This window comes from Salvelinus namaycush, chromosome 5 (assembly GCF_016432855.1).
Source record: "Salvelinus namaycush isolate Seneca chromosome 5, SaNama_1.0, whole genome shotgun sequence".
In the NCBI taxonomy this organism is placed as follows: domain Eukaryota; kingdom Metazoa; phylum Chordata; class Actinopteri; order Salmoniformes; family Salmonidae; genus Salvelinus; species Salvelinus namaycush.
The window spans coordinates 9153374-9173164 of NC_052311.1; positions in this window are offsets into that span (position 1 = coordinate 9153374).

The window sequence follows — 19791 nt, forward strand, 5'->3', positions numbered from 1 at the left end:
GTCTCTCTCTCCTTTGTTGTTGCCTTCTGTCTCTCTCCTTTGTTGTAGCCTGCTGTCTCTCTCTCATTTTTTGTAGCCTGCTGTCTCTCTCTCCTTTGTTGTAGCCTGCTGTCTCTCTCTCCTTTGTTGTAGCCTGCTGTCTCTCTCTCCTTTGTTGTAGCCTGCTGTCTCTCTCTCCTTTGTTGTAGCCTGCTGTCTCTCTCTCCTTTGTTGTTGCCTTCTGTCTCTCTCCTTTGTTGTAGCCTGCTGTCTCTCTCTCCTTTGTTGTAGCCTGCTGTCTGTCTCTCCTTTGTTGTAGCCTGCTGTCTCTCTCTCCTTTGTTGTAGCCTGCTGTCTCTCTCCTTTGTTGTAGCCTGCTGTCTCTCTCTCCTTTGTTGTAGCCTGCTGTCTCTCTCTCCTTTGTTGTAGCCTGCTGTCTCTCTCCTTTGTTGTAGCCTGCTGTCTCTCTCCTTTGTTGTAGCCTGCTGTCTCTCTCTCCTTTGTTGTAGCCTGCTGTCTCTCTCTCCTTTGTTGTAGCCTGCTGTCTCTCTCTCCTTTGTTGTAGCCTGCTGTCTCTCTCCTTTGTTGTAGCCTGCTGTCTCTCTCTCCTTTGTTGTAGCCTGCTGTCTCTCTCTCCTTTGTTGTAGCCTGCTGTCTCTCTCTCCTTTGTTGTTGCCTTCTGTCTCTCTCCTTTGTTGTAGCCTGCTGTCTCTCTCTCATTTTTTGTAGCCTGCTGTCTCTCTCTCCTTTGTTGTAGCCTGCTGTCTCTCTCTCCTTTGTTGTAGCCTGCTGTCTCTCTCTCCTTTGTTGTAGCCTGCTGTCTCTCTCTCCTTTGTTGTAGCCTGCTGTCTCTCTCTCCTTTGTTGTTGCCTTCTGTCTCTCTCCTTTGTTGTAGCCTGCTGTCTCTCTCTCCTTTGTTGTAGCCTGCTGTCTGTCTCTCCTTTGTTGTAGCCTGCTGTCTCTCTCTCCTTTGTTGTAGCCTGCTGTCTCTCTCCTTTGTTGTAGCCTGCTGTCTCTCTCCTTTGTTGTAGCCTGCTGTCTCTATCTCCATTGTTGTAGCCTGCTGTCTCTCTCCTTTGTTGTAGCCTGCTGTCTCTGTCCTTTGTCGTAGCCTGCTGTCTGTCTCTCCTTTGTTGTAGTCTGCTGTCTCTCTCTCCTTTGTTGTAGCCTGCTGTCTCTCTCTCCTTTGTTGTAGCCTGCTGTCTCTCTCTCCTTTGTTGTAGCTTGCTGTCTCTCCCTCCTTTGTTGTAGCCTGCTGTCTCTCCCTCCTTTGTTGTAGCCTGCTGTCTCTCTCTCCTTTGTTGTAGCCTGCTGTCTCTCTCTCCTTTGTTGTAGCCTGCTGTCTCTCTCTCCTTTGTTGTAGCCTGCTGTCTCTCTCTCCTTTGTTGTAGCCTGCTGTCTCTCTCTCCTTTGTTGTAGCCTGCTGTCTCTCTCTCCTTTGTTGTTGCCTGCTGTCTCTCTCCTTTGTTGTAGCCTGCTGTCTCTCCCTCATTTTTTGTAGCCTGCTGTCTCTCTCTCCTTTGTTGTAGCCTGCTGTCTCTCTCTCCTTTGTTGTAGCCTGCTGTCTCTCTCCTTTGTTGTAGCCTGCTGTCTCTCTCTCCTTTGTTGTAGCCTGCTGTCTCTCTCTCCTTTGTTGTTGCCTTCTGTCTCTCTCCTTTGTTGTAGCCTGCTGTCTCTCTCTCATTTTTTGTAGCCTGCTGTCTCTCCCTCCTTTGTTGTAGCCTGCTGTCTCTCTCTCCTTTGTTGTAGCCTGCTGTCTCTCTCCTTTGTTGTAGCCTGCTGTCTCTCCCTCCTTTGTTTTAGCCTGCTGTCTCTCTCTCCTTTGTTGTAGCCTGCTGTCTCTCTCTCCTTTGTTGTAGCCTGCTGTGTCTCTCTCCTTTGTTGTAGCCTGCTGTCTCTCCCTCCTTTGTTGTAGCCTGCTGTCTCTCTCTCCTTTGTTGTAGCCTGCTGTCTCTCTCTCCTTTGTTGTAGCTTGCTGTCTCTCTCTCCTTTGTTGTAGCCTGCTGTCTGTCTCTCCTTTGTTGAAAACCGCTGTCTCTCTCTCTCCTTTGTTGTAGCCTGCTGTCTCTCCCTCCTTTGTTGTAGCCTGCTGTCTCTCTCTCATGTGTCATAGCCTGCTGTCTGTCTCTCCTTTGTCGTAGCCAGCTGTCTCTCTCTCCTTTGTTGTAGCCTGCTGTCTCTCTCCTTTGTTGTAGCATGCTATCTCTCTCCCTCCTTTGTTGTAGCCTGCTGTCTCTCCCTGCTTTGTTGTAGCCTGCTGTCTCGCTCTCCTTTGTTGTAGCCTGCTGTCTCTCTCCTTTGTTGTAAGCTGCTGTCTCTCTCCTTTGTTGTAGCCTGCTGTCTCTCTCCTTTGTTGTAGCCTGCTGTCTCTCCCTCCTTTGTTGTAGCCTGCTGTCTCTCCCTCCTTTGTTGTAGCCTGCTGTCTCTCTCTCCTTTGTTGTAGCCTGCTGTCTCTCTCTCCTTTGTTGTAGCCTGCTGTCTCTCTTCTTTGTTGTAGCCTGCTGTCTCTCTCTCCTTTGTTGTAGCCTGCTGTCTCTGTCCTTTGTCGTAGCCTGCTGTCTGTCTCTCCTTTGTTGTAGTCTGCTGTCTCTCACTCCTTTGTTGTAGCCTGCTGTCTCTCTCTCCTTTGTTGTAGCCTGCTGTCTCTCTCTCCTTTGTTGTAGCCTGTTGTCTCTCTCCTTTGTTGTAGCCTGCTGTCTCTCTCTCCTTTGTTGTAGCCTGCTGTCTCTCTCTCCTCTGTTGTAGCCTGCTGTCTCTCTCCTTTGTTGTAGCCTGCTGTCTCTCTCTCCTTTGTTGTAGCCTGCTGTCTCTCTCTCCTTTGTTGTAGCCTGCTGTCTCTCCCTCCTTTGTTGTAGCCTGCTGTCTCTCTCTCCTTTGTTGTAGCTTGCTGTCTCTCTCTCCTTTGTTGTAGCCTGCTGTCTGTCTCTCCTTTGTTGTAGCCTGCTGTCTCTCTCTCCTTTGTTGTAGCCTGCTGTCTCTCTCTCCTTTGTTGTAGCCTGCTGTCTCTCTCTCCTTTGTTGTAGCTTGCTGTCTCTCTCTCCTTTGTTGTAGCCTGCTGTCTGTCTCTCCTTTGTTGTAGCCTGCTGTCTCTCTCTCCTTTGTTGTAGCCTGCTGTCTCTCTCTCCCTTGTTGTAGCCTGCTGTCTCTCTCTCCTTTGTTGTAGCCTGCTGTCTCTGTCCTTTGTCGTAGCCTGCTGTCTGTCTCTCCTTTGTTGTAGCCTGCTGTCTCTCTCTCCTTTGTTGTAGCCTGCTGTCTCTCTCTCCTTTGTTGTAGCCTGCTGTCTCTCTCTCCTTTGTTGTAGCCTGCTGTCTCTCTCTCCTTTGTTGTAGCCTGCTGTCTCTCTCTCCTTTGTTTTTGCCTTCTGTCTCTCTCCTTTGTTGTAGCCTGCTGTCTCTCTCTCCTTTGTTGTAGCCTGCTGTCTCTCTCTCATTTGTTGTAGCCTGCTGTCTCTCTCTCATTTGTTGTAGCCTGCTGTCTCTCTCTCCTTTGTTGTAGCCTGCTGTCTCTCTCTCTTTTGTTGTAGCCTGCTGTCTCTCTCTTTTGTTGTAGCCTGCTGTCTCTCCCTCCTTTGTTGTAGTCTGCTGTCTCTCTCCTTTGTTGTAGCCTGCTGTCTCTCCCTCCTTTGTTGTAGCCTGCTGCCTCTCTCCTTGTTGTAGTCTGCTGTCTCTCTCTCCTTTGTTGTAGCCTGCTGTCTCTCTCTCCTTTGTTGTAGCCTGCTGTCTCTCTCCTTTGTTGTAGCCTGCTGTCTCTCCCTCCTTTGTTGTAGCCTGCTGTCTCTCTCTCCTTTGCTGTAGCCTGCTGTCTCTCTTTCCTTTGTTGTAGCCTGCTGTCTCTCTCTCCTTTGTTGTAGCCTGCTGTCTCTCTCTCCTTTGTTGTAGCCTGCTGTCTCTCTCTCCTTTGTTGTAGCCTGCTGTCTCTCTCTCCTTTGTTGTAGCCTGCTATCTCTCTCTCCTTTGTTGTAGCCTGCTGTCTCTCTCTCATTTGTTGTAGCCTGCTGTCTCTCTCTCCTTTGTTGTAACCTGCTGTCTCTCTCTCTTTTGTTGTAGCCTGCTGTCTCTCTCCTTTGTTGTAGCCTGCTGTCTCTCCCTCCTTTGTTGTAGCCTGCTGTCTCTCTCTCCTTTGTTGTAGCCTGCTGTCTCTCCTTCCTTTGTTGTAGCCTGCTGTCTCTCTCTCCTTTGTTGTAGCCTGCTGTCTCTCTCTCCTTTTTTGTAGCCTGCTGTCTCTCTCTCCTTTTTTGTAGCCTGCTGTCTCTCTCTCCTTTGTTGTAGCCTGCTGTCTCTCTCTCCTTTGTTGTAGCCTGCTGTCTATCCACCTAATGATTGTGGTCCAAGGCAGCCACTTGCAACCATCCCCTGCTGGCCGAACTTGTTCCTCTTGGGCATGTATTTAGCACACAGGCCATGTACACTCTCGAGTTCACTGGTCTGAACACACTTCGTCACCTACAAAATAAAATATCTAATTCATGTAACTAGAGATTAATAAGCAGTCTACTACAATTATGCTGTTACTGATTTTATTAAATCAATTGGTTGTAGTTATTCACATAGGAATGCACACATTTTTAAAATGTGCTTTTTAATTTACAAAAAAATGTTAGGGGCGGTGCTCACAGCAGTCGAGTGTGTCTCCAGTGACCCACTGGTGTTCATTCGTGATGTGGTGAACTGCGGTTAGCACCTGGACACTCTCACCTGCAGTGGTGGCACAATACCACAAGTGCTGCCTCACACTTGGATACCTGTCAGTGGCCAGAGTTTCAATACTGAATCCATGGGTCTGTTAGTAATAATGATGTGATACCTGTCAGTGGCCAGAGTTTCAATAGTGAATCCATGGGTCTGTTAGTAATAATGATGTGATACCTGTCAGTGGCCAGAGTTTCAATACTGAATCCATGGGTCTGTTAGTAATAATGATGTGATACCTGTCAGTGGCCAGAGTTTCAATACTGAATCCATGGGTCTGTTAGTAATAATGATGTGATACCTGTCAGTGGCCAGAGTTTCAATACTGAATCCATGGGTCTGTTAATAATAATGATGTGATACCTGTCAGTGGCCAGAGTTTCAATACTGAATCCATGAGTCTGTTAGTAATAATGATGTGATACCTGTCAGTGGCCAGAGTTTCAATACTGAATCCATGGGTCTGTTAGTAATAATGATGTGATACCTGTCAGTGGCCAGAGTTTCAATACTGAATCCATGAGTCTGTTAGTAATAATGATGTGATACCTGTCAGTGGCCAGAGTTTCAATACTGAATCCATGGGTCTGTTAGTAATAATGATGTGATACCTGTCAGTGGCCAGAGTTTCAATACTGCTTCCATGGGTCTGTTAGTAATAATGATGTGATACCTGTCAGTGGCCAGAGTTTCAATACTGAATCCATGGGTCTGTTAGTAATAATGATGTGATACCTGTCAGTGGCCAGAGTTTCAATACTGATTCCATGGGTCTGTTAGTAATAATGATGTGATACCTGTCAGTGGCCAGAGTTTCAATACTGAATCCATGGGTCTGTTAGTAATAATGATGTGATACCTGTCAGTGGCCAGAGTTTCAATACTGAATCCATGAGTCTGTTGGTAATAATGATGTGATACCTGTCAGTGGCCAGAGTTTCAATACTGCTTCCATGGGTCTGTTAGTAATAATGATGTGATACCTGTCAGTGGCCAGAGTTTCAATACTGAATCCATGAGTCTGTTAGTAATAATGATGTGATACCTGTCAGTGGCCAGAGTTTCAATACTGAATCCATGGGTCTGTTAGTAATAATGATGTGATACCTGTCAGTGGCCAGAGTTTCAATACTGAATCCATGGGTCTGTTAGTAATAATGATGTGATACCTGTCAGTGGCCAGAGTTTCAATACTGAATCCATGGGTCTGTTAGTAATAATGATGTGATACCTGTCAGTGGCCAGAGTTTCAATACTGAATCCATGGGTCTGTTAGTAATAATGATGTGATACCTGTCAGTGGCCAGAGTTTCAATACTGAATCCATGAGTCTGTTAGTAATAATGATGTGATACCTGTCAGTGGCCAGAGTTTCAATACTGCTTCCATGGGTCTGTTAGTAATAATGATGTGATACCTGTCAGTGGCCAGAGTTTCAATACTGAATCCATGGGTCTGTTAGTAATAATGATGTGATACCTGTCAGTGGCCAGAGTTTCAATAGTGAATCCATGGGTCTGTTAGTAATAATGATGTGATACCTGTCAGTGGCCAGAGTTTCAATACTGAATCCATGGGTCTGTTAGTAATAATGTGATACCTGTCAGTGGCCAGAGTTTCAATACTGAATCCATGGGTCTGTTAGTAATAATGATGTGATACCTGTCTGTGGCCAGAGTTTCAATACTGAATCCATGGGTCTGTTAGTAATAATGATATGATACCTGTCAGTGGCCAGAGTTTCAATACTGCTTCCATGGGTCTGTTAGTAATAATGATGTGATACCTGTCAGTGGCCAGAGTTTCAATACTGAATCCATGGGTCTGTTAGTAATAATGATGTGATACCTGTCAGTGGCCAGAGTTTCAATACTGAATCCATGGGTCTGTTAGTAATAATGATGTGATACCTGTCAGTGGCCAGAGTTTCAATACTGAATCCATGAGTCTGTTAGTAATAATGATGTGATACCTGTCAGTGGCCAGAGTTTCAATACTGCTTCCATGGGTCTGTTAGTAATAATGATGTGATACCTGTCAGTGGCCAGAGTTTCAATACTGAATCCATGGGTCTGTTAGTAATAATGATGTGATACCTGTCAGTGGCCAGAGTTTCAATACTGAATCCATGGGTCTGTTAGTAATAATGATGTGATACCTGTCAGTGGCCAGAGTTTCAATACTGAATCCATGAGTCTGTTAGTAATAATGATGTGATACCTGTCAGTGGCCAGAGTTTCAATACTGCTTCCATGGGTCTGTTAGTAATAATGATGTGATACCTGTCAGTGGCCAGAGTTTCAATACTGAATCCATGGGTCTGTTAGTAATAATTATGTGATACCTGCCAGTGGCCAGAGTTTCAATACTGAATCCATGGGTCTGTTAGTAATAATGATGTGATACCTGTCAGTGGCCAGAGTTTCAATACTGAATCCATGAGTCTGTTAGTAATAATGATGTGATACCTGTCAGTGGCCAGAGTTTCAATACTGAATCCATGGGTCTGTTAGTAATAATGATGTGATACCTGTCAGTGGCCAGAGTTTCAATACTGAATCCATGGGTCTGTTAGTAATAATGATGTGATACCTGTCAGTGGCCAGAGTTTCAATACTGAATCCATGGGTCATTTAGTAATAATGATGTGATACCTGTCAGTGGCCAGAGTTTCAATACTGAATCCATGGGTCTGTTAGTAATAATGATGTGATACCTGTCAGTGGCCAGAGTTTCAATACTGAATCCATGAGTCTGTTAGTAATAATGATGTGATACCTGTCAGTGGCCAGAGTTTCAATACTGAATCCATGGGTCTGTTAGTAATAATGATGTGATACCTGTCAGTGGCCAGAGTTTCAATACTGAATCCATGGGTCTGTTAGTAATAATGATGTGATACCTGTCAGTGGCCAGAGTTTCAATACTGAATCCATGGGTCTGTTAGTAATAATGATGTGATACCTGTCAGTGGCCAGAGTTTCAATACTGAATCCATGAGTCTGTTAGTAATAATGATGTGATACCTGTCAGTGGCCAGAGTTTCAATACTGCTTCCATGGGTCTGTTAGTAATAATGATGTGATACCTGTCAGTGGCCAGAGTTTCAATACTGAATCCATGGGTCTGTTAGTAATAATGATGTGATACCTGTCAGTGGCCAGAGTTTCAATACTGAATCCATGGGTCTGTTAGTAATAATGATGTGAAACCTGTCAGTGGCCAGAGTTTCAATACTGAATCCATGGGTCTGTTAGTAATAATGATGTGAAACCTGTCAGTGGCCAGAGTTTCAATACTGCTTCCATGGGCCTGTTAGTAATAATGATGTGATACCTGTCAGTGGCCAGAGTTTCAATACTGAATCCATGGGCCTGTTAGTAATAATGATGTGAAACCTGTCAGTGGCCAGAGTTTCAATACTGAATCCATGGGTCTGTTAGTAATAATGATGTGAAACCTGTCAGTGGCCAGAGTTTCAATACTGCTTCCATGGGCCTGTTAGTAATAATGAGTTTCTTATTATTATTATTATTATCCTAAAGGTACCTACGTCCTCTTCATACATCCACCAAATATACACATACAACCCTTAGGCTAGCTACACAATATAGGTTAGGCTATAGCTTACCTCAATGTGTTGCAGGCATCTCTCTAATCCTTCCGTCTCAAACCAGTAGCTGTTCTTCACTTTGGTCACATGCACAGTCTCCTGAGGGAGGATCAGGTGGGAAACAGAGTCCAGGATAATGTAAGTGCCAAAGGAGGCACAATGGCCTGAGGAATCACGCCGTGCGTCTCCAGATGCGGTCAATGGACTGTCACCAATTGTAACCAGAATGGGCTCCGTGTGCTGGGTCCACATGTGGGTAGATGTGCTGTTGGTTTGTGAACTATCACAGCGACATGGACATCAGGCTGAGGAGGTGACATGTTTCCACAAAAGTGGTCGAGACTAGAGTGGGAGCCGCCAGTAAGGAGGACCGCTGATGGCACCAACAGATTCCCTGCTAACAACTTTCCCACTCTGGTCTGGGACTCCCACTCCTCCTGTGGCCCACAGCACACTCTGTCTCCATGGTGATGGCAAAACCATTTATTTTCAGGGATGAACTGTTGACATCCTGGCTCATGGCAAACATTGAACAACTCCTTCAGCTTGCTATCAAAGATGATATATTTTGGATCTTGCACACACTCTTCGATAGTATCTCTTGGCTTCGCACTGTGATGATTGTGATTCTGAGCTCTCAGGTTCATACAGTGAGTTATGGTCTTCACTGATCTCACTCTCCGTCAGCTCCATCTGTGGCATTTAGGGCCAGGACTCGGTTGTATACGGATGATCGTGAGTGCAATCTATCTGGGCACTGAGCTGGGCACTATATCAAATTCAGCCTAGCTAAATAATGTGGAGCTAACAAAACATTCCAAAAACAAATCTGTCAAGAAAATGTATTACAGTACTTGACTATCTGAGGTGGAAGCTAGCTACACACCTTATAACAGGGCTACACAGAGAAGCTGTGTAAAAACAAAGGGCGGGGGGTCAATGTAAATAGTCTGGGTGGCCATTTAATTAATTGTTCAGCAGTCTTATGGCTTGGGGGAAGAAGCTGTTAACTTCTTACGGGCAGGTGGGACGGTAGCATCCCACCTGGTCAACATCCGCTGAAATTGCAGAGTGCGAAATTCAAACTACAGGTTTATAAATATTTAACTTTCATAAAATCACAAGTGTAATACATAAAAAAAAATGCTTAACTTCTTGTTAATCCAGCCGCTGTGTCAGATTTCAAAAAGGATTTACGGCGAAAGCACACCATGCGATTATCTGAGGACAGCGCCCCGCAAACAAAACCATGAAAAACATATTTCAACCAAGTAGGTGCGACACGAAAGTCAGAAATAGCGATATAATAAATGCCTTACCTTTGATGATCTTCTTCTGTTGGCACTCCAAAAGGTCCCAGTTACATCACAAATGGTCATTTTGTTCGATAATGTCCTTCTTTATATCCATAAAAACTCAGTTTAGCTGGCGCACTTCAGTCAATAATCCACCCAGTTTCCCTCCATCACAATGCATACCAAATGAATCCCAAACGTTACTAATAAACTTTTCCAAACAAGTCAAACAACGTTTATAATCAAACCTTAGGTACCCTACTACGTAAATTAACGATAACATTTAAGACGGAGAGTCGTTATTGTCTTTATCGGAGAAAAATACCAAAGAATGCGCTCTCATTCACGCGCTTGGAAACACTACAGCCAAAATAGGAGCCACCTAGAAAAACTAAATGTTTCCAAAAACCAGCCTGAAACTCTTTCTAAAGACTGTTGACATCTAGTGGAAGCCCTAGGAACTGCAATCTGGGAGGACTTCGCCTTATAATAAAATGACAGCCATTGAAAATAGTGGTAGGCTGAATTTTTTTTGGGGGGGGAGGTTTGTCCACGGGGTTTCGCCTGCCATATCAGTTCTGTTATACTCACAAACATTATTGTAACAGTTCTAGAAACTTTAGAGTGTTTTCTATCCAAATCTACCAATTATATGCATATCCTAGCTTCTGGGCCTGTGTAGCAGGCAGTTTACTTTGGGCACGCTTTTCATCCAGAAGTGAAAATAGTGCCCCCTACCATAGTGAAGTTAAGGAGCCTTTTGGACCTAGACTTGGCACTCCGATACCGCTTACCATGCGGTAGCAGAGAGGACAGTCTATGACTTGGCAGACTGGACTCTTTGACAATATTTTGGGCCTTCCTCTGACACTTCCTAGTATATATGTCCTGAATGGCAGGAAGCTTGGCTCCAGTTGCAGATGCTTATGCCCATCCGCCATCACTGTCCACAACGCCCAAGTAAAACCAAAATCTACTGTTGACCCTAGTAGCTGGTTTCTTCATCATCTCCCAATGTCCTCAGACATGGTCAAAAACTGACTCGTATCATGGGTGACCTGGCTGTTCCCATCATGTTTAATCAGCATAATTTCAGTCCATCACCCTAGTGTGTGTGCAAGGAGAGCGGCAGAGAGTGTGTGTGTGTACTGTGGGTTCTCTTACTATAGGAAAAGACAGGCACCTTGCAGTAGTCTGAACTGCAATCAACTCAGCTAGGACTCTTCTTCACATCTAACAATTATCCTAAAAATTAAATCAGTTGATAATTGGTACGTATCTCTGATATTTTCTACACTGCATTTAATTGGTGCAGCTCTGGGACTATTCAAGCTCCCCACCACATTCTGAAGTTGCCCTTGAAGTTACTCTTCTGCTTGATCATTAACTCTGTTCTGCTGTGTTGGTTTTGGGCCTGGGGTTGTGTGAGGACGTATCATTGCTGTGTGTGTCTGGGACAATAAGCCTGTAATTAAGCAGCTGTGTTGGTACAGCAGACTCTCTCCGTCTCTCAGAGCCTTGATCAACGTCCTCATCTCTTATTTAAGATGGCCTCTGATGCTCCATACGCTGCATAGAAACCAGTGGATTAATCACACTGCAGGGCCTAGTCCCAAATGGCATCATTTTCCCCATAGCCTATAGTGCACTACTTTTGACCAGGGCCCATAGGGTTCAGGTTAAAAGTAGTGCACTATGTAGGGAATAGGGTGCCATTAGAGACTCAGTTCCAGATGGTCTATCTATGGGAAGTGAGATGGACTGTTTCCATCTACCAGTTGTGAGATAGGATAGAGGGGTGGTGAAGAGTGTAGAGTAGCAAGAGGGGGATTTATAGGTGTGTGCTATGTGTGTGTGTGTATGTTTTCTCTGTGTGTGTGTGCGTGTGTATGCCACTGGATTTCAGTCCTATGGCAGGTCACAGGAGCTAGGTTAGGGAGTTAGGGAATGCAGGTGCAGTAAGCCTTTATTCTGCATGCTGAGCAGGGACACGATTAGTGTGTGTATGCGTGCGTGTGTGTGTGTGTTTCTGTGTGTGTGTGTGTGTTTCTGTGTGTGTGTGTGTGTGTGTGTGTTTGCCTCCCCTCCCTGGTGCCAGAGGACAGAGTGAAACTTCAAAGTCGTCCAGATTATCTCTCACTACTGCAAATCAGTCTATTAGAAACCATCTGAAATATGAATGTAGTGACGGAAGACTGTAGTGAACTGGGCATGCCTTTCTCTCTCTTTCTTTCTTTCTCTGACCGTGTATGTGTGTGTGTGTGTGTGTGTGTGTGTGTGTGTGTGTGTGTGTGTGTGTGTGTGTGTGTGTGTGTGTGTGTGTGTGTGTGTGTGTGTGTGTGTGTGTGTGTGTGTGTGTGTGTGTGTGTGTGTGTGTATCTACATGACTGCGGTACTGTGCTATCCCCCCAGTGATCCATCACGATGGGAACGGGACCCCAAGGACCAGCAGGTGATTGATAATTGATCCGCTAATGAACTACAATAAAGACCTTCATAGATGACCACGTGTGTGTGCACGTCCATGCGCCGTGTGTGTGCGTCCTTCCATGCGTGTGTGTGTGTGTGTGCGTCCGTCCATGCGCGTGTGTGTGTGTGTGTCCATCTATGCTTGTGTGTGTGTGCATCCGTCCATGCTTGTGTGTGTGTGTGTGTGTGTGCGTCCGTCCATGCGTGTGTGTACGTGCGTCCATGCGTGTGTGTGTGTGCGTCCGTCCATGCGTGTGTGTGTATGCGTCCGTCCATGCGTGTGTGTGTGTCCGTCCATGCGTGTGTGTGTGTGTGTGTGTCCGTCCATGCGTGTGTGTTTGTGCGTCCGTTCATGCGTTTGTGTGTGAGTGTCCATCCATGCCTGTGTGTGTGTCCGTCCATGCCTGTGTGTGTGTGTCCGTCCATGCGTGTGTGTGTGTGTCCATCCATGCGTGTGTGTGTGTGTCCGCCCATGCGTGTGTGTGTGTGTGTTTTATTAAGAGCTGCAGAGTAATTATAAACTGGGTGGTTCGAGCCCTGAATGCTGATTGGCTGAATGCCATATTATATCTGAACGTATACAATAGGTGTGATCAAATATTTATTTTTACTGCCCCAGTTACACTGGTAACCAGTTTATAATAGCATTAAGGTACATTGAGGGTTTGTGATATATGGCCAATGTACCACGTCTAAGGGCTGTATCCTAACACTCCGCGTTGTGTCTTGCCTAAGAACAGCCCTTAGCTGTGGTATATTGGCCATTAACCAGACCCCATCAGGCCTTTTTGCTTCATTAGAACCTTGGGAACCATTCCACCACTCCAGAGCCCAGGAAATTGAGAAATGGAGAGATATTGAAGGAAGGTAGATGGATGGAGAGATATTGAAGAAAGATAGAGGGATGGAGAGATATTAAATGAAGATATTGAAGGAAATGAGAGGAGAGAGGTAGACAATGAAAAGAAGAGGTGAATACATGAGGAGGAGAGGGAACAGCAAGGAGTGATTGGACATATTGAAGATATGTACAAATAGGGAGAGAGGTAGAGGGGGAGAATTGAAGAAAGGACAAGATGGAGAGAGGGATAGGGTGAGGTAGAGAGAGGGATAGGGTGAGATGGAGAGAGGGATAGGGTGAGAGGGAGAGCGGGATAGGGTGAGGGGGAGAGAGGGAGAGAGGGATAGGGTGAAATGGAGAGAGGGACAGGGTGAAATGGAGAGAGGGATAGGGTGAGTTGGAGAGAGGGATAGGGTGATATATATAGAGAGAGGGATAGGGTGAGAGGGAGAAAGGGATAGGGTGAGATGGAGAGAGGGATAGGGTGAGAGGGAGAGGGAGAAGGGGATTGGGTGAGATGGAGAGAGGGATAGGGTGAGAGGGAGAGAGGGAGAGAGGGATAGGGTGAAATGGAGAGAGGGACAGGGTGAAATGGAGAGAGGGATAGGGTGAGAGGGAGAGCGGGATAGGGTGAGAGGGAGAGAGGGAGAGAGGGATAGGGTGAAATGGAGAGAGGGATAGGGTGAGATAGAGAGAGGGATAGGGTGAGAGGGAGAGAGGGAGAGAGGGATAGGGTGAAATGGAGAGAGGGACAGGGTGAGAGGGAGAGAGGGAGAGAGGGATAGGGTGAAATGGAGAGAGGGACAGGGTGAAATGGAGAGAGGGATAGGGTGAGATAGAGAGAGGGATAGGGTGAGAGGGAGAGAGGGATAGGGTGAAATGGAGAGAGGGACAGGGTGAAATGGAGAGAGGGATAGGGTGAGATAGAGAGAGGGATAGGGTGAGAGGGAGAGAGGGATAGGGTGAAATGGAGAGAGGGATAGGGTGATATATATAGAGAGAGGGATAGGGTGAGTTGGAGAGAGGCATAGGGTGATATATAGAGAGAGAGGGATAGGGTGTTATATAGAGAGAGAGGGATAGGGTGAGAGGGAGAAAGCGATAGGGTGAGATGGAGAGAGGGATAGGGTGAAATGGAGAGAGGGATAGGGTGAGATAGAAAGAGGGATAGGGTGAGAGGGAGAGGGAGAAGGGGATTGGGTGAGATGGAGAGAGGGATATGGTGATATATATAGAGAGAGGGATAGGGTGAGAGGGAGAGAGGGATAGGGTGAGAGGGATAGGGTGAAATGGACAGAGGGACAGGGTGAAATGGAGAGAGGGATAGGGTGAGATAGAGAGAGGGATAGGGTGAGAGGGAGAGAGGGATAGGGTGAAATGGAGAGAGGGATAGGGTGATATATATAGAGAGAGGGATAGGGTGAGTTGGAGAGAGGCATAGGGTGATATATAGAGAGAGAGGGATAGGGTGATATATAGAGAGAGAGGGATAGGGTGAAATGGAGAGAGGGATAGGGTGAGATAGAAAGAGGGATAGGGTGAGAGGGAGAGGGAGAAGGGGATTGGGTGAGATGGAGAGAGGGATATGGTGATATATATAGAGAGAGGGATAGGGTGAGAGGGAGAAAGGGATAGGGTGAGATGGAGAGAGGGATAGGGTGAAATGGAGAGAGGAATAGGGTGAGATGGAGAGAGAATAGGGTAAGATGGAGAGAGGGATAGGGTGAGATAGAGAGAGGGATAGGGTGAGAGGGAGAGAGGGATAGGGTGAGAGAGAGAGGGATAGGGTGAGAGGGAGAGAGGGATAAGGTGAGAGGGAGAGAGGGATAGGGTGAGATAGAGAGAGGGATAGGGTGAGAGGGATAGGGTGAGAGGTAGAGGGAGAAGGGGATTGGGTGAGATGGAGAGAGGGATAGGGTGAGAGGGAGAGAGGGAGAGAGGGATAGGGTGAGATGGAGAGAGGGATAGGGTGAAATGGAGAGAGGGACAGGGTGAGAGGGAGAGAGGGATAGGGTGAGATGGAGAGAGGGACAGGGTGAAATGGAGAGAGGGATAGGGTGAGATGGAGAGAGGGATAGGGTGAGATGGAGAGAGGGAGAAGGGGATTGGGTGAGATGGAGAGAGAGTAGGGTAAGATGGAGCGAGGGATAGGGTGAGAGGGAGAGAGGGAGAGAGGGATAGGGTGAGATGGAGAGAGGGATAGGGTGAGGTAGAGAGGGGGATAGGGTGAGAGGGAGAGCGGGATAGGGTGAAATGGAGAGAGGGACAGGGTGAGATGGAGAGAGGGATAGGGTGAGATGGAGAGAGGGATAGGGTGAGAGGGAGAGCGGGACAGGGTGAAATGGAGAGAGGGATAGGGTGAGATAGAAAGAGGGATAGGGTGATATATATAGAGAGAGGGATAGGGTGAGAGGGAGAAAGGGATAGGGTGAGATGGAGAGAGGGATAGGGTGAGATAGAAAGAGGGATAGGGTGAGAGGGAGAGGGAGAAGGGGATTGGGTGAGATGGAGAGAGGGATATGGTGATATATATAGAGAGAGGGATAGGGTTAGAGGGAGAGAGCGATAGGGTGAGGGAGAGAGGGAGAAGGGGATTGGGTGAGATGGAGAGAGGGATAGGGTGAGAGGGAGAGAGGGATAGGGTGAGATGGAGAGAGGGATAGGGTGAGATAGAAAGAGGGATAGGGTGAGAGGGAGAAAGCGATAGGGTGAGATGGAGAGAGGGATAGGGTGAAATGGAGAGAGGGATAGGGTGAGATAGAAAGAGGGATAGGGTGAGAGGGAGAGGGAGAAGGGGATTGGGTGAGATGGAGAGAGGGATATGGTGATATATATAGAGAGAGGGATAGGGTGAGAGGGAGAAAGGGATAGGGTGAGATGGAGAGAGGGATAGGGTGAAATGGAGAGAGGAATAGGGTGAGATGGAGAGAGAATAGGGTAAGATGGAGAGAGGGATAGGGTGAGATAGAGAGAGGGATAGGGTGAGATGGAGAGAGGGATAGGGTGAGAGGGAGAGAGGGATAGGGTGAGAGAGAGAGGGATAGGGTGAGAGGGAGAGAGGGATAGGGTGAGAGGGAGAGAGGGATAGGGTGAGATAGAGAGAGGGATAGGGTGAGAGGGATAGGGTGAGAGGTAGAGGGAGAAGGGGATTGGGTGAGATGGAGAGAGGGATAGGGTGAGAGGGAGAGAGGGAGAGAGGGATAGGGTGAGATGGAGAGAGGGATAGGGTGAAATGGAGAGAGGGACAGGGTGAGAGGGAGAGAGGGATAGGGTGAGATGGAGAGAGGGACAGGGTGAAATGGAGAGAGGGATAGGGTGAGATGGAGAGAGGGATAGGGTGAGATGGAGAGAGGGAGAAGGGGATTGGGTGAGATGGAGAGAGAGTAGGGTAAGATGGAGAGAGGGATAGGGTGAGAGGGAGAGAGGGATAGGGTGATATATATAGAGAGAGGGATAGGGTTAGAGGGAGAGAGGGATAGGGTGAGATGGAGAGAGGGATAGGGTGAGATAGAGAGGAATAGGGTGAGATGGAGAGAGGGAGAGAGGGATAGGGTGAGGGAGAGAGCGATAGGGTGAGAGGGAGAGGGAGAAGGGGATTGGGTGAGATGGAGAGAGGGATAGGGTGAGAGGGAGAGAGGGATAGGGTGAGATGGAGAGAGGGATAGGGTGAGATAGAAAGAGGGATAGGGTGAGAGGGAGAAGGGGATAGGGTAAGATGGAGAGAGGGATAGGGTGAGATAGGGAGAGGGATAGGGTGAGATGGAGAGAGGGATAGGGTGAGATGGAGAGAGGGAGAGAGGGATAGGGTAAGATGAGAGAGGAGTAAGGTGAGATGGAGAGAGGGATAGGGTGAGATAGAGAGAGGGATAGGGTGAGATGGAGAGAGGGATAGGGTGAGATAGAGAGAGGGATAGGGTGAGATGGAGAGAGGGATAGGGTGAGATGGAGAGAGGGAGAGAGGGATAGGGTAAGATGAGAGAGGAGTAGGGTGAGATGGAGAGAGGGATAGGGTGAGATAGAGAGAGGGATAGGGTGAGAGGGAGATAGGGATAGGGTGAGAGGGAGAGAAGGATAGGGTGAGAGGGAGAGAAGGATAGGGTGAGAGGGAGAGAGGGAGAGAGGGAGAGGGAGAGAGGGAGAGAGGGATAGGGTGAAATGGAGAGAGGGACAGGGTGAAATGGAGAGAGGGATAGGGTGAGATGGAGAGAGGGATAGGGTCAGATAGAGAGAGAGAGGGATAGGGTGAGAGGGAGAAAGGGATAGGGTGAGATGGAGAGAGGGAGAGAGGGATAGGGTAAGATGAGAGAGGGATAGGGTGAAATGGAGAGAGGGAGGGAGGGATAGGGTAAGATGGAGAGAGGGAGAAAGGGATAGGGTAAAATGGAGAGAGGGAGAGAGGGAGAGGGAGAGAGGGAGAGAGGGAGAGAGGGATAGGGTGAAATGGAGAGAGGGACAGGGTGAAATGGAGAGAGGGATAGGGTGAGATGGAGAGAGGGATAGGGTCAGATAGAGAGAGAGAGGGATAGGGTGAGAGGGAGAAAGGGATAGGGTGAGATGGAGAGAGGGAGAGAGGGATAGGGTAAGATGAGAGAGGGATAGGGTGAAATGGAGAGAGGGAGGGAGGGATAGGGTAAGATGGAGAGAGGGAGAAAGGGATAGGGTAAAATGGAGAGAGGGAGAAAGGGATAGGGTGAGATGGAGAGAGGGATAGGGTGAAATGGAGAGAGGGATAGGGTGAGATAGAAGGAGGGATAGGGTGAGAGGGAGAAAGGGAGAGAGGGAGAGAGGGATAGGGTAAGATGGAGAGAGGGATAGGGTGAAATGGAGAGAGGGATACGGTGAGATAGAAGGAGGGATAGGGTGAGAGGGAGAAAGGGAGAGAGGGAGAGAGGGAGAGAGGGATAGGGTGAAATGGAGAGAGGGACAGGGTGAAATGGAGAGAGGGATAGGGTGAGATGGAGAGAGGGATAGGGTCAGATAGAGAGAGAGAGGGATAGGGTGAGAGGGAGAAAGGGATAGGGTGAGATGGAGAGAGGGAGAGAGGGATAGGGTAAGATGAGAGAGGGATAGGGTGAAATGGAGAGAGGGAGGGAGGGATAGGGTAAGATGGAGAGAGGGAGAAAGGGATAGGGTGAGATGGAGAGAGGGATAGGGTGAAATGGAGAGAGGGATAGGGTGAGATAGAAGGAGGGATAGGGTGAGAGGGAGAAAGGGAGAGAGGGAGAGAGGGATAGGGTAAGATGGAGAGAGGGATAGGGTGAAATGGAGAGAGGGATACGGTGAGATAGAAGGAGGGATAGGGTGAGAGGGAGAAAGGGAGAGAGGGAGAGAGGGAGAGAGGGATAGGGTAAGATGGAGAGAGGGAGGGAGGGATAGGGTAAGATGAGAGAGGAGTAGGGTAAGATGGAGAGGAGTAGGGTAAAATGGAGAGAGGGATAGGGTGAGATGAGAGAGGAGTAGGGTAAGATGGAGAGGAGTAGGGTAAAATGGAGAGAGGGATAGGGTGAGATGGAGGGATTCATTTTTTATTTAATTTCACCTTTATTTCACCAGGTAGGCCAGTTGAGACCAAATTCTCATTTAGAACTGCAACCTGGCCAAGATAAAGCAAAGCACTGCGACAAAAACAACAACACAGAGTTACATATAAACAAACGTACAGTCAATAACACAATAGAAAATAAAAATATAAGTACAGTGTGTGCAAATGTAGAAGAGTAGGGAGGTAGACAATACATAGGCCATAGAGGCAAAGTCATTTTAGCATTAATACTGGAGCGATAGATGTGCAGATTATGATGTGCAAGTAGAGATACTGGGGTGCAAAAGATGAAGAGATTAAGTAATAATATGGGGATGAGGTAGTTGGGTGTGCTATTTACAGACTGGCTGTGTACAGGTATAGTGATCGGTAAACTTCTCTGACAGCTGATGCTTAAAATTAGAGAGGGAGATATAAGACTCCAGCTTCAGAGATTTTTGTAATTCGTTCCAGTCATTGGCAGCAGAGAACTGGAAGGAAAGGTGGCCAAAGGAAGTGTTGGCTTTGGAGATGACCAGTGAAATATACCTGCTGGAGCGCGTGCTATGGGTGGGTGTTGCTATGGTGACCAGTGAGCTGACATAAGGCGGGGCTTTACTAGCAAACACTTATTGATGACCTGGAGACAGCAACGGATATGTAATGAGGGCCAGCCAACGAGAGCATACAGGTCGCAGTGGTGGGTTGTATATGGGGCTTTGGTGACAAAACAGATGGCACTGTGATAGACTACATCCAGTTTTCTGAGTAGAGTGTTGGGGGATATTTTGTAAATGACATCACCAAAGTCAAGGATTGGTAGGATAGTCAGTTTTACGATGGTATGTTTGGCAACATGAGTGAAGGAGGCTTTGTTGCGAAATAGGAAGCCGATTCTTGATTAAATTTTGGATTGATTGCTCTTATTCTCCATGGACTTTACAGGGTCGCAGAACTTTTTGGAATTAGTGCTACAGGAAGCAAATTTCTGTTTGAACAAGCTAGCCTTAGCTTTCCTAACTGACTGAGTATATTGGTTCCTGACTTCCCTGAAAAGTTGCTTATCGTGGGGGCTATTCGATGCTCATGCAGAACGCCACAGGATGTTTTTGTGCAGGTCAAGGGTAGTCAGGTCTGAGGTGAACCAAGGGATCTGTTCCTTTTTCTACATTTTTTGAATGGGGCATGCTTATTTGAGATGGGAAAAGCACTTTTGAAGAGCAACCAGGCATCCTTTACTGACGGGATGAGGTCAATATCCTTCCAGGATACCCGGGACAGATTGATTAGAAAGGCCTGCTTGCTGAAGTGTTTTAGGGATTGTTTGACAGTGATGAGGGGTGGTCATTTGACTGCGGACCCATTATGCACGCAGGCAATGAGGC